The sequence below is a fragment of the Salvelinus fontinalis genome, chromosome 1, assembly GCF_029448725.1.
Source record: "Salvelinus fontinalis isolate EN_2023a chromosome 1, ASM2944872v1, whole genome shotgun sequence".
Classification (NCBI taxonomy): Eukaryota; Metazoa; Chordata; class Actinopteri; order Salmoniformes; family Salmonidae; genus Salvelinus; species Salvelinus fontinalis.
Window position 1 is genome coordinate 54,392,986 of NC_074665.1, and position 16,067 is coordinate 54,409,052.

The 16,067-nt window shown below is 40.1% G+C and overlaps 1 protein-coding gene and 1 long non-coding RNA gene across 4 annotated transcripts in view; both read left to right on the forward strand.

Annotated features, from left to right (window-relative positions):
• The window catches only part of LOC129857829 (glutamate receptor ionotropic, delta-1-like), a 443,480-nt gene that overhangs the window by 226,879 nt on the left and 200,534 nt on the right, over positions 1 to 16,067 (forward strand). The window lies entirely within an intron of this gene.
• On the forward strand, positions 3,078 to 10,112 carry LOC129857839 (uncharacterized). 2 transcript variants are annotated; one of them, XR_008759953.1, is made up of 5 exons: positions 3,078 to 3,707; positions 4,883 to 5,037; positions 5,918 to 6,046; positions 6,242 to 6,288; positions 9,090 to 10,112. It is a non-coding gene; the product is annotated as an uncharacterized LOC129857839 (long non-coding RNA). The 2 variants fall into 2 exon arrangements; XR_008759951.1 differs by having other exon boundaries at positions 3,092 to 3,707; positions 5,968 to 6,046.

The window sequence follows — 16,067 nt, forward strand, 5'->3', positions numbered from 1 at the left end:
TGTAACTACTAATTGGGGAGAAAAAAGGGTAAAAGTAAAATTATATATAATCCATGAGAACTAGCATAATTTAACTTATGACACAAGGTCTGATGGGCGAAGTTGTATATTGTAATGTTGAATGACCTGAAACATGATATGTCCAAGAGAACTGAGATGTATTTATCAAATAATTCAGTATATGAAATGGGCAAGCCCTCTATTTGTTTCATCCATATCAGTATATTTACTGGGGAGTACTTTAAAATGGCAACTGATTACCATAAGTGAAATATATCAACAAATTATATCTCAGTCCCCAAGCCCAGATAATGACTGTTACTACATCAAAATGCATAATGCTATACTTTTCTCTTGTGCGAGGACTTGAGTGCCCCTGGCATCTATCACCACCAATCTCCGTAGAGAACTTGACCCAATTTAGAAACCCTTCCTCCCCTTGAACCTCCTCAGGTCTTTGTTGCAGACCTTCAATAATGAGAGGTAAGACAAATGTTAGTGATATGAGAATATTTGAGTGTCCCAGGGAAGTATGACCCTCAACTTCTATAGGAGGGGCACCGAAATCAAATCTTACTTAGGGTCCCAAATCATCTTGAGCTGACACTGCTCCTGTCTTATGTGGAAATGCACTTTAATGGAAGTTGTCAGAAAATAACTGAGTTTGAGTTTGTCTGTTGTTGCTATTTGCACTGTATTGAAATGGAAACATTTTAATATTTGATCAAACATTCAGCCTATATGTAAGGGCTGTCGTTCTCCTCTTCCTCGGATGAGGAGAGGAGAGAAGGATCAGTAGACCAAAACGCAGCATTTGGGAAATAAGCCATCTCTTTATTTATAACGACGATGGCAACACGAAAAACAAAACACTTTCAAAAATACAAAACAAGAAAACGAAGTAGACGAAACCTGAACATAAACTTACATAACTAAACGTAACACTTACGGACAGGAAACAGACTACATCAAAATAAACGAACGAACAACCGAACAGTCCCGTATGGTGCAAAACATAACACAGATACGGAAGACAATCACCCACAAACAAACAGTGAGAACACCCTACCTAAATATGACTCCTAATTAGAGGAAAACGCAAAACACCTGCCTCTAATTAAGAGCCATACCAGGCAACCAAAACCAACATAGAAACAGAAAACATAGACTGCCCACCCAAAACACACGCCCTGACCATAAACACATACAAAAACAACATAAAACAGGTCAGGAACGTTACACTATATCTGGTTAGCAAAACTTTTTTTTTTATTTAAACAAATTGAGTAATCAAAGTAATAATTGACAGATTGATTATCAGAATAGTTGTTAGTTGAAGCTCTAAAAACAGTATTCAAAACACATTTGTAACAGCTTTTACTCAATTTGCCTGAATAGTGTAGGCTCACAAGAATAATACATTAAGGCAGCAGCAGTGGTGCAAGCCTCTCCAGTCGCACCATGCTGCACTTCTCGGCCTGCCACCACTACATTTCTGAGGGAAACACTGGTCGGGATGGTTGGCAAAGCAAGCTAAGTGTTGAAAATCTTGGAGTGCCCCTTTACACTGTCCAGTAAATATTGCATGAAATATCCCACTGAGATGCAGTGCCTTAGACTGCGCCACTCGGGTAGCCGAATACGCAGTGTAACCCCTGTGCAATTCTGCAATATTGCAAAAAGAAAATAACAAATCAGATCAATAGTATATGACAATGGAAACCCCAATACTTTTTTTCATAAATGGAATCCACCATAGGCCCCAGACATTCAAACCCAGCTTTTGGTAACACAACCTTAACTTGTCCTTAAACCACATTCTCTTCAGCCTGGAGAGACCTACTCGCCATACCTTGTTCCATTTCTGTTCTAACCTATGCCACGGAACACTAACTGACATGTAATTACTTAGCAGAGAGCCCCACACTCACCAGTACCTTGTGTATGGTTCTTATGCTTAATTTTATTGGGGCTGAAAGAGCATGGATTTCTGGGGGTGACAGATATTAACAAACAAAGTGGTCAAAATTATGTATTTTCTAACCTTGGCAGGTCTACTACTAGCCCAACTATTTAATCATCAATGAAGCATCCCATCCCAGTGTAAAAACATAACAAAAAAAGTGTCAGGGATTTTTTGAAACTCTTTTGGGTAATGCAGCACCTGATTGTGGGATTGTCCAGCACCTGCAGCACCTGACCACTTTCTAAAAATATAATTATCCCAAACTTTCTTAGTGTGTCATTTATTAACCTAACGATGAAGAAATGTTACCCATTTGTAAGTGGAACCCTAGAATGGCTAAAGATGTAATCCTTCCTGATGGAGCAGAGGGAGTCTGATGATGCCTCTTGTTTCGACAAATCCTGCAAGGAAACACCCACATTTAACTCAGACACAGGTGCACGTTTTAGAGGCTGACACTAAGTGATAATTGAAATGGAACGTAGACTAAGTAATTATATTACATTCAATTCCATTCTATAATTATCAATTCACTTTTTCAGGAACAGTAGGAATGAATCCACATTGTTGGAATTAGGAGAACAAAACCTTTCCAGATAGAGATGAAACATCTTGAGTGGTAGGCTGCAGGCCAAAGGTAGAACAGAATGTTGTGCGTTTCCTAAGCTTTTCACTTGCTCTACACGGGCTGGCAGTCCTTAGTGTCCAGAATGGGAATGCAACTTGGACACAGAGGAGCGCGAGCCCTTGTAGAGACTGGAAATCTGGACTGAAAAATGAGATATACTGTAGGTCAATGTCCGCCGGGTTAGCTCAGCCCAGCAGTGTACACACCTAGAACCTATGAGACTATCTAAATAGGCTTACATTCCAGCTCAAGATGAAAGTGAGTACTCCTAATTTCAAACTTTTACAAAGTGCTTTAGGCCAATCAATACCAGGTGTAATATTAATTTACTATATGTATCCATCTTTGCATGCATTCCGGATCATTATCTTCTTTGTATCCGTGATTAACCGACGTGCAGGAAATTGTAGGAACTTTACTCAGCCCCCCCCAACAACAACAACAAATCACGTTGAGCGAAATCGAGGACAAAACGCAGGGACTGTGTTAGGATTTATGTTTATGCACTATAGCCGGGTAGCATATAGGTTGAAAATTAATATTGTTTTGTTACACACACACACACAATACAGAGGGGTGTGTGTGTGTAGGTGTGTAAGGACTGACCACCACAGGCCATAAAAGCTGTGGACAGTCTGGAGAGGGGAGGGGTGCATCACTCTGGGCCAACAAGGGTGGTGAAGAGACTGTTCACTACCATATTAGGAATTGTTTGAGTGAAGAATCGAGGGTGACACAGGATGGAGCTGCTCTACCCAACCACCAGATGTGGAGAAGGAAAACGCCAAGGGGCTTGGACAAGTTCGGGGGCCCACAAAGGAGGAGCAAGAGTATTAACCATGCTCAACCTCTACTATGATAGGCCAAAGTTGAGAATAAAATTGTCATAGTATAAAAACTACTATTTGAGTACATTCCACAGTTCTCTGATCTACCCTACGCGGAGATACAGTGAACCCGTATATACGAAAATTGCATTTACCATTTATCGTTTGAGTTTAATTAAAATACTTAAAATATATTCGGTGACTATGAATCACATTTTGTCCTGATGCCAGATTTGAACTGACGCAAATCTCTTTCAACAGTCAACGTTGACCAAGGAGAACCAAGGTAAATAAGTAATAATATATTAATGTAGTTAAAATGTACTATTGAATTTGTCTTGTTAATCGGTGGATTTCATGTGACATATCAGTGCAAATGAGGCGCTTTTTGTGGGACCATCTTTTTCTCGTTCCCATCCTGTCGTTTTTAACATAGCTAGCTATCTAGGTAACGTTAGTTAAGGACTAAGTGACACAGCTGAACTGTTGCTGGTTTGCACAAACAGTAGCTTGCTGGTTGTATTTTGCCAATTATATTATCTTCACTTGGTTTATTATCTTGCTAACAATGTAACAGGCGCAAAAGGTATGTTAATTGTTGCCAGTTTTCTAACTGTCAGCTAACTTTTTGATGACTAGCTAACTAGGTAGCTAGGTAGTGGTACTTACATTATAATAGCATTAGCTAGGAGCCTGGCTATAGCTTGGCCATGTAGCCATTTGTCATGTGTAGCCTGGCTAACGTTATAGGTTGGCCATGTGTAGCCGAATAGAAGCCGACTCAAATAGTGCAAATCTAAATCAGATGTCCTTCATAAGCAAATGTAAAGCCTATATAGCAGCCTAGTTAGCTAGATAGCTAGCAACCTCAATTAATAAGCAAACTAAGGTTAATGTTACTAGCTAGGTTAGTCTATTGTCAGTGTGGTGCTAGCTAAGGTTAGCTTAGCCAAACTATTTGCTGGTAGTTAGTTAGACAAGCTGGCTGCTTTATTTTGCTCGCTAGTTGTATGCCGTAGCTTTAGCCAGCTCATTAGAAGTTGTTACCAACATTGTAGTTACATAAGAAGTGATATACCAATTTTCACATAAGTAATAACCTAATACTACAAAAAGTATACACAATGTAGATATACAGTAACTGTTACAGCTCCTATGTGATAATATATATGTAATTACGCATGGGTTCCTACAGTAATACCTGATGTATTCATATAATTGGCCTTAGAAGTATTATGCAGTATTCCACTTGTAATAACCATAGCTAGAATGAATACCCTGCAATTACATAAAATTACATTTTAGTACCTTTTTAGATGAGAGCTTGCTAGACCCTTAGTGATTCAGAAAACCATGTTTGTATGTTCCACACATTTATAATGGCTTCCAATTAGATTGCATGACACATTTTTCAACAGTACTTTGGTTTATACTGGAAATGTGTTCTTTGTTCATCTATAGAATTTCATGTAAAAGGACTTACAAACAATGAGAGAAGATGGCCTCATCAGCAGAGGATGATGCCATAACCGCAGTGGTAGATGTTGAGATCCCTAAGCAAGAGGTACAGGAACCAACTGTGGTTGCTGTAGATGATGATATAGCTCCCATAGATGGTAAGTATTGCTTAATTCATCAAAATGTTTGGTTTCAGTAGAAACAACAATACAATTACCTTTCTTAGAAAGTTAAATATCTGACCTGACCAAAGCACCAGACTCTGTTGGCTCTTTGATGTTGTTTATGTGACTAGTCTGTAATATATTGACACTGCAAAGTGCTTGCTAGTGGGTAGAACCTTTGTAAGTAAGCTTCAGTTCATATTTCAGTTCAGAAGTGCGACAAGAATGAATTGATCAGAGAGGGTGGTGGGAGCCTCGCCCCATGCAAATACCTATACCACTTTTACACCAAGAACAAGGGTTTAACCTGTATATTTGAAGCGGGTTTAGCCCGTGCCAGACCCATTCATACTTAACCTATGACACAGGTAATAAACATGAAGGGCCGTTCATTGAAAATATAACAAAGTGGGCTGTTGCGTTTAGACATGACTGATTACGGGTCATGAACACAGGTCGACCCATACAGACCAATGGCTCACCCATGTTTTGCATGTGTTATTAGATCGGCCCTAAATCCATCTTGATTGTTTGTGTTTTGAATATTGTGGAGGAACGAATGGTTATCCGACCTGTTTGTGTGTATCACAGATCTGTGCATCAGCCAGGCTATAAACTATCTAAAAGGCAGGCCGGTCCACTGTCTAGTGGTTGGAAATGCATGCTTTACCCAATCATCTCTTGGCTGACATTAGCGAGGATGTTTTCCTTGTTTCTCCCTTTAGGACAAGGGGTTCAGACTCTCTCCCAATGACAACCAAGTCCTGCCTCATCTGTTGTTCAGTGTGTTTGCATTGTCTAATGACATCATTAAACAATTGTTCTGTAGAATATCTTATAACGTTGCAACGAATGCCCTTTGTTTGAATTATAGTGTATGTATCAAGCCACCCTGACCATACAACTGAAAATATGAAAATGTAGATGCTGAAAAGGAAGATCAAGATGGAGGCTTTGGAAGAGGAGAGGGACTTTCTCTGCAAAACTGTTAACCAGTTGTATGGTAAGATAATGTCAGAAGTCTGTTTCCATATCTGTCTGGAATTTTGTCAACATAATTGCTGTCAAGCCAACTCAATTTGTCATTAAAGATGATAAGGAGGCTTATATCAAAGACTGTCGCTGATAATGTCTTTCACCAATCATCTGTTGGCTGACATTAGCCTGAATGTTTTCTTTATTTTTCCTTTAACTGTAGGGCAAGGAGGTCAGACTCCCTAGGACCAAGTCCTGCCTCTTCTGTGGGTACGTTTATTTGCCTTGTTTAATGGCATCTTTAAACTTTTGTTTTAGAGTAAGGGACCGAGAACTTTCACATACTGTACAATAAGAGTGATAGTAATTAAGATGATGATAATGATGATGATAGCTACAAGTTCGACTCTAGAGCTGTGTCTCTAAACCTTACTAGCTGTTAAATTATTCCTCTGACCTTGTTTCCTCAGACAGGGTTTAAGAGGTCTTCCTAAGTGTATTGGTTTTGTTCACGCCAAATTAGGCAAATATGACTCTGTGTGTGCTACATGAACACAGCTAGTCATGACTGTGTCATTTCTCATCACAAAAGGGGTGGGTCCAGGTACGCAAACGCATTTATTCATGATCCAATTTTGGCAGAAATGTGCTGCCTGTGTAGATTACTGCCTGATTGGCTTGGCTGCATTCATGCATAAAGGAAATTAGCTAATTTCACGGAGGTATTATAATAAGTGTGCTTGCAGAACGCAAGAACTCTTGTTATTCTGCATACTTAATATTATTATTCCTCTTCCGCCCACTTTCTGTGCTCCCTATCAACTTAATAAAATATAAAAACTATTATCACCACTTAAACTCTATTCTGTCGAACATTACATTTCCAGCTATTACTTTTTTTTCTTGATACTACTTGTACTTTTTCTGTTAGACTTTTTAATACCCCAAAAGCTCACATAGACTCCTATTCAAATTCCTAAACATTCCAAATGGACCATTGTTAAGTCTGCTGAGCTCTATCTCTTGTCATACAAAATTAGAACAGCTCCTGATTACGTTAAGGGCTGCTTAACTCACACTTTGATACCATTTGTAATAGAGTGTTCTTTCGACTAATTGATTGTTCGGAATTTTAAAACATCTATTTTTCCATATATAGACACATCTTATGCATTTGAATAAAATCATTTATATTCACTGAGCTTGTCTGATGCTTTAAGCACTCTGTTTGATTAAAAAATTAAGACGCACAAATGACTAGAGGGAATCCGACCAGCAATTGATTTGATTGTGCCGGGCTCAGAATTGCTACGCAATGTTTAAAAAAAAAAAGACAGCAAGTGACTGCGACTAGCACACGTTGTGTCTCTGCTGCAGCAACCACTCGAAAGGGGGGAATGTTTAGGCTACTGGATGCTCATGAGGTAAATGGAAAGTCTGATGTGTGGAATATATTTGACTAGTTGTGGAATATACTGGAGATCAAGAAAAATAAAGGAGCAAGTGCTGCGTGCATTTTATGTGTGCCAAACAGGTGCTGTTAGATTACAATAAAGCAATTCTGACCAATTGGAACAATGTAAAAAACAAATATAAAAAAAATAAGCGTAGCAGAGAGTCTGTTGTAAGGTTTGTTGTTGTTGTTGTTAGACCTTTATTACAGCAAAGACTAAACATTCGCGTTCATTCGTGAATGCAATTTCCGAAATGGAACAGTTTATTTTTTGTTTAATTATTCAAGACTCGCTTTATTTTATTTTAAAACTAAAATGCTTGATTGCATTTCAAATCATGAATGACTCGTATGCTTTGTGATGACATGAACAAATGAATGATTGATTGATACAGTAGCCTACAGTATATGAGTATTGAAGTATACACCTAAGTAAGTTACGGTATTAAGACCATAGAGGATGTGCTCTTAGGCAAACAGCTGGTGGTTATACAAGGCTGCTATACTTAGCCTACTAATGATAATGACATTACTTTTTATTATAATGATGGTTGTAATAGTAATAATAACAATTAGAAGGAGATCAAGAAAAAGGAGCGTTATTATTATTATTATAAGTATTATTTTTCTGACAATTTGGAACAATGTAAACAACACTAAATATATTGTAAATAATACCAGGGAAGTTGAAAGCCTTTATTACAGCAAAGCAAAGATTAAAAACAGCCGCATTTTAAAAATTGTTTGTTATGTCGTTGCATAAGGCATGGTGCTCACAGAATCAGTATGGTATTAAATAGACACTCAAACAGGCAACAGAAGCAGGATCTGTCTTATTTCTATAGATACTGTATATGTGGAGGATTTATAAAGCCAGGCACATTTAACTGTTAGGCTATTGATTATAGACCTAATTAAGTTGGGGTTTCCTCCTCACCTTTCGTAGACAATCTCCTAACTATGCTGCTGCCTCCGCGGCATTATTCTCAACACCAATATGCTGGTTAATTTTGCTATTAAGCACATAGCAACATGGTCTTGGAAAAGGTACCAATTCAACAGCGGACTAATTTGTTTAAGAACCGTGGACAGCGACCACTAGCCAACGCATTTGTTATAGCGCATTTGTTATAAAATAATGTATTTTTATTAGTGTTGCACCATTGTTCTTATGTAGTTTAACTGTATACAATATAAGTAGCATATCTTTGAGTGATGGACTGCGCCATCCCCATGGCCTCCACAATGGATTAGTCTACTCAGACAGGCGTGAATCAGACGTGTGTCTTGTACACCATGATATATATTTGGAAGGTTTGGAAGGCACACACACCTGTCTTTATAAGGTCCCACAGGTGACAGTGCATGTCAGAGCAAAAACCAAGCCATGAGGTCGAAGGAATTGTCCGTATAGCTCTGAGACAGGATTGTGTCGAAGCACAGATCTGGGGAAGGGTACCAAACAATTCTGCAGCATTGAAGGTCCCCAAGAACACATTGGCCTCCATCATTCCTAAATGGATGAAGTTTGGATATAGTTTTTTGGTTTAGAATAAATGCTATTGTGTTCTGATTTCAGCAAGCACATTAATAAATGTCTTTATGTTTTCCATGTTAGCAGCCACACCTACAAAAAGAAGGGAAGCATGTCCGCTACTTTCCACAGCGTGGGAGTGGATCGCAACACTGTGGCGATGAGTGCCCCTCTGGTAGAGATCATGCTTGTGGTGCCGGAGTTCCTTCATTCACAGGCAGTGTTTGACAGCTCTAAAGAGAGGCTCAACCAATATGCAAGGAGGATCACCAAAAATGTAACAGCAGAGGTGAGCTATGCTGTAAAATAGAAGAGGTGTAATGAACTGCTCCCTATTACTTATAAGTTCAAATAAACACTGATTATGCACACTCATTCACACACCCACACGTGCCCGCACACATACACACACCGGGTAGAGATAATGTAAGAGTAAGATAGTGTGTCCCTGCTGTAAAACAATCATAAAGATGTTAGTCTGTTTTCTGAGATGTGGTGCAAGGAACTGCTCCATATCCCCTATAAACTTGATTTTGCACACATTTATGTAAAAGATACAGCATGTTCTGGCTGTAAATTCGAAACAAAATAAACAAAATATTGTGAGTGGTTGACACTTGCTCCAGATGTACAGTGAAGAGAGCCATCTGTACATGTTCCACAAAGATAATCACAAAATGAATTCAAATTCTAAAATCAAAAAGGAGCGAATGATTTTAGAATGGCAGAGCGCCGTTCCTGAATGCATATAGTGGAAACACTGCAAAAGACATCTACATGCCAACCCCTAACTATAGAATTCCCAAGTACTGTACTGGGTATCTGCCATAGTTGTAACATAGTAACTACATAATGATTACATGAGTAATTCACAATGTGCTTCACTTTACATTAAATTGCTTGTTCCTGAGCAGAAACATTGTAGTTACGATACTTTTCTTTATAACATTGTAATAAGTTACATGTTGATATCCTGTGAAATATGTAATTGCATTGAAAGTAAATTGTAATTACACTTTTAGGTGCTGTGACAACATTTATTCTACATTGAAGTGTATTTTCCCAATGATTTTAATAAAAAGGTTTACCCTACTGTGTTTCACTTTACTTGAAGCTGCTTGCTCATGATTACCTACATTGACCTTAAACATTATATTATTTTGAACATTTCACTTACATTACATTTGAAGCCCGGGAAATAAACCCGAAATCCCTTTTCAAAGGCAGGTACATATTATTTACAAAGGTTATACCATTATGTGTTTCACTTTAGTTTAAGTTGCTTGTTCCTGGGTAGATACATTATAGTTACATGCATATCCATTGTAAATACATTGCTCTTACATTTAATTCAGTACATCCTTTAAGCCAAATAATATGGAAATAAGATAACTGAAGCTGTAGTTAATGATAGGGGGTGCATTGTTACAACAGCTGACAGAGTCCTAGCCTAGTTTATTTTGGTGGTAGTGACTTATGTAGTTACATGTAACAAGGTTACATATTAGGATGCATTGTTAACATGGTGCTACACAGGAGACTGCAAAAGTGTAATTACAGAACATGTTAGTTACATTTGGAACAATACATCTTGTAAATACATGTGCATAAATCGTGAGTAATTACACGTGGAATAACCTCCGACAAGTTGATTTGTAATTACATGTTCTTGTTCTACTTGTGTAATAACCTATACAACTAAACCTTTATTACAGTGTAATTACTTATTTTTTACATAGTAATTACATTTAACTATTTTATATATACGTGTATTACTATTTAGTTACATATGCATTAATGTACACTTAAGGTAATGTGTTACCAAAAAGTCCACCCACAGGTCAATTAAGCATGTGTACAGGAGTGGCCTAACATCATGATAATATCTAATAAATTGGGTAATTAATTCTGGAATATAAAATATGGATTTATGTATTTTCTACAGTAAATGGGGCACCACCAATCATTTAAGTCAATAGGACATTTTCTTAGCGAGTAGGGATTAACCGTAGGTATCACAATCATTTTATTGACATGGGATGAAACATTTCAGAGACAGTGATATTATTTTATAAAACAAAGAATATTTATCATAAAAACAAGGTAATACTACAGTAAAGGATGAATTAATCATTGACAGATTATGGCAAAATGATATGCAATGATGAAGTCGTTAGCAAGGGGAAGAAAGAGGGGAAAGGAGAGTATGGTTTCTTTTAACTCAATCTCTTGTCAGATTCCCAATTGTCCTTTCAGTGCGAAAATGGGATAAAGTCCCTGTTCGAACAATTCCAAGTTGGAATTGGGGGTACGGGGAAACGGGGAAAATACTTAATATCATTTAACATTTCTACATGGCCCAATGATCATAGCATTCATCAATACACTTCTTATCTCCTAGCCTAGAAGTTTATTTTATGATTTCTCCCAAAAAGCAAGGTTTTTGGTGTTAACAAGAATGTTCTCTGGATTCCATATAAATGGTCTGGATTCTGTCCATTTAGAGCAGGGCCCCTGCTGTTGCTGTGCCGTCCTGGATAGAACGTTTGAAGTGTGGAGTGTTATTTTGAAATCCGGATGTGTGTGCGTGCACTGTTGTAGAATTGGAAACTGATCACCACACAGCGCCAATACCCAGCCTGTCATACATGTCACTGCAGCTTACCCATAATGTGCAAGCTGGTTAGGCCCCAGATCTTCAACAACCACTGGCTACCTTGTCCTCACCCTGTATGTCCTGGTCACCTCAAAGACTTTGAATCAACCTTGTACACTTAGTTTCAGTGGGGAAAATACGAAAAATATTTCAGCTGCACAGTACATACTGTTGTAGTTAAGGTTGCTTTCCTGTGACTTTGTTACTCTACTACGTGCTTCTGTCGCGAAAGGCTTGTTATATTTAGCAGAATTGCCCATTGTTGAAATGCTGTAAGTGTGTGAATGAGATTTAAACATGATCACACATTAAAAACCTGTTTGGCTTCAGCTATTCAAAGACAGCAGAGGCATGGCAGTGACACTCATAGTCCTAGATATACCAAGAGACTTATGAATCCCTTTTAAATAACATAATACAAAATAAACAAGGGCAAAAATGTGAACATGTGTCACGATCGTCTTGACTTTGTAGAGAGGACCAAAACGCAGCGTGTGAGAAATACATTCTTCTTTTATTTGAGAAGAGCAACGAACGAAACAAAACAACGACCGTGAAGCTATATAAACAGAAATGGTACTGACACTGACCACTACACACTGACATAAACAATTACCCACAACAGCTAAAGCCTATGGCTGCCTTAAATATGGCTCCCAATCAGAGACAACAATAACCAGCTGTCTCTAATTGAGAACCAATTCAGGCAACCATAGACTTTCCTAGACACCTACACTGAACACTAAACCATCTACTCTATTTAACCCCCTAAACCATACAACACCCTAGACAATACAAAAAACACACAAAGACAACCCACCCCAACTCACGCCCTGACCAACTAAATAAATAAAAGAAAAAGGAACAATAGGTCAGGAACGTGACAACATGATTGAGTGTAATCATGTTGGCCATATTGGATTCCGAATAAAATTACACCAACCCAGTCTTTATAGGCATGGGTGTTGTACACGAAAATAATATTTACAGGTGATTTAACCTCCATCAAATGGTACTATGGCAGCCCCCCACATCGCTTTGCCCTCAGAATAGCCTCAATTCGTTGCGGCATGGACTCTACAAGGTGTCGAAAGCATTCCACAGGGATGTTGGCCCATGTTGGCTCTAATGCTTCCCACAGTTGTATTAAGTTGGATGGATGTCCTTTGGGTGGAGGTCCGTTCTTGATACACGCAGGAAACTGTTGAACGTGAACAACCGAGTAGCGTTACAGTTCTTGAAACAAACCTGTGTGCCTGGCACCTACTACCATACTCCGTTCAAAGGCACTTAAATATTTAGTATTACCCATTCACCCTCTGAATGGCATACATACACAATCCATGTCTCACTTGTCTCAGGGCTTAAAATCCTTCTTTAACCTGTCTTCTCCCCTTCATCTACACTGATTGAAGTTAATTTAACAAGTGACATCAATAAGGGATCATAGACTGACCAGGTGAATCCAGGAGAAAGCTATGTCATAAAAAGAGCAGGTGTCCTTAATGTTTTGTATACTCAATGTATACATACATTATTTTAAAGCAGGACTCTGTAAAGTCCATTATCCTTCTGAAGAGTATGAATTAGGCTGTTTGAGAAGGTTTGAATCCTAGTCAACCTGCCTACACATTGTTTGAAGTACAATAGACCAACATACAGTATCTACTGTAGTAGGTCAAAGCTGTGTGATGGAAAACCTTGGTAGAGCATGGGGGAAGTAGACATTGTGGTGCTCGTGAATTTCCTTAAATGTACATGTTTTTTACACCAGAATATCACAGCTCAAAGACCCAGATGCATACACAGGAGGCGGGTAGTACGAGTCTCAGAGTTTGTTATAGTTCAAGGGGCAGGCACCAGGTAAGTTACGGCAGGCAAAGAGTTGTAATCCAAAGCAGAGTCAGGCAGGATCAGGACAGGCAGAAAGGTCAGAACTATATAAAAGAAAAATAAAGCAAAAACTAAGAGCACAGGAAACACGGGAATACACTGGTAGGACTTGACGGGACAAGACGAACTGGCAACAGACAAACAGAATACGCAGGTATAAATGCACAGGAGATAATGGGGGAAGATGGAAACACCTGATGGGGGGTGGAGACAAGCACACAGACAGGTGAAACAGATCAGGGTGTGACACCAGAATGTGATTTTTCTGTTATAGGTGCATTATACAATTTCCACATGCAAACACAGATTTTTTTGGGAGCAAACAAAATGACTGTCATTGGCAGTGCTATTGTAACCTGTGATGTGGCCTCTGACAAGAATTCTGGACCTTAATGGCACAGGTGGTGTGCTTTCATAGCCAGCGTTAGCTTTCATCTGACTGGCCAGACTGGTGTGTAATCATTTCACCAAACAGTTGCAACTAAAATGAGAGCTTCTATTATGTCCGTGACATGGTGAAAGTACAATCCAATAATGATGAGTCAGAAAGGTACGTTTAGGCTATTTACTCCATGGTGCAGCCAATAAACATGAACACCATGTCAGCAGGTGAACTTCCCCACCCATGGGGCGCATACCACTATACTCAGTACACAACGCTTCTTCCCCTCAGTCACATAGTGGGTTCCCCATAACATTGGCGAGCATGGCTCTGGAGTTGGCACTCTGCTTCCACATAAAGGCGTGGTGTCCAGGTCATCCAAGCCAGCGAAGGGGGAGGTGGCAGCAAAGGGGGCTTCTGCTTTGCAGCCCTGCAGCTGATCCACATGGCTGCGGTGCTCTTGACTGCCAGGCGTCCGAGTCCTGTAAGAGACAGGTCCAGTGGCTTCTTCCACGACTGCAGGGACCTGCTTAGGTCCTCCAGAGTAGCTCCTCATTTAAAGCCAAAATGCATTAAATGACTATGGTCCCTTTCTGCATCATCCTGCTGCCTTAGACGCATTTCACTTGCAAAGTCTTGGTGCAGCCGGTCTAAGGTGGTCTATCGCCCGTTCGGTAACAGCTCGGCTGGACTCTTCCCAGTAGAGGCTGTGGGCGTAACATGCTGAGACAGCAGGAACCTTGATATTTGTGTCTGCAAGTCACCCACCGAGATCCTAGACAGAGCCTCCTTGGTTGTCTGAATCATGCGTTCAGCTTGCCCATTGGAGGGCGGATTATATGTGGCTGTGGTGATGTGTCTAAACTCAGCAGAAGTGAAGGCAGCTCAATTGTCTGACATCAGGACGTCACACAACCCATGAGTGGCAAATAATAGACGGAGGGTGCTTATCACGACAGCAGAGGACATCAAGCTAACAACCAGGGATTCTTTATCCAGCTGCGCATAGTTTCGTTCAGTGGCAGTTAGGGTCCTAGATGCATAGCACACGGTGCCTCTCGGGCATCAGATGACATGACTCAACAAGGCACAGAGCCCATATGGTCCAGTAACAGGGGTTTTCTATCATCATAGAGGGCTAACAGCCCATCTAGCTGCACTGTGCCTCTTTATAGGCTTCCACATGAGGGTCAGTCCAACTCCAGGGAGCTGCCTGGTCAAGTAGGCTCCAACACTGTCAAGCAGGAAGCAGTTGTAAAAGTTGAGAAGCCCCAGAAATGACTGTAGCTCAGATTGTTCCGGGGAGAAAGTATCTCCGTAATGGCCTTTACCTTACCTTGGGTCAATCGCATGCCATCCGTGTCAATGTGGAACCACAGGAACTCAACACTGGGTTCAGCAAAAATGAACTTCTCCTTCTGCAGTTGCAGCCCTGCTTCCACAAAGTGCCTCAGCCTATACTTATGCTCTTCCGGGGTCCGGCCTGTATTCAGTATGTCATCCAAATACGGCTGGATCCCTGTAATGCCTGCTAGCAAGGTGTCCATGTAGTGCGAAAAATGCCCATCGCTGTGGACTCTCCAAACTAAAGCCTTGTTGCTCTGAAAAGCCCCCGGTGTGTGTTGATAGTCAAGAGCTCCCCTGCATCATCATCTAAAGCTAGCTGCCGGTGTGCTTGTCTTATGTCCAGCTTTGTAAAACATCAGGGAACACTGCAGTGTTCACTGTGCCGCTAAGTCCCCAGATATCCTAAGGCTGTCACCCTTCTTGGTCACAGGCACAATGGGCATAGCCCACTTACAGTACTTCACTGGCTTTACAGGCTCACTGCAAAGCCCAAGCCCCTGGAAAGCTTCTTCATGCTCCTTGATAATCGAATCCGGGGAGTTTTGAATGTGATAAACCCCCGTGACCTCGATGGCTAAAGGCTCATATCAATCTCAGCCCAATAAACTGGCTCCTGTGCCATGAATGCTGTGGTCTCCTCGATAACTCATGACCACAAAAATCCTACCCCGCACCTCTAACTGGGTCTTTGACCATTGCCTTAACACCCCAATGTCTTGCAAGAGATCTGGTGGCTCACCAGGCCACAATGCATGGTACGTTTCCTCACTAATCAGTGAACATC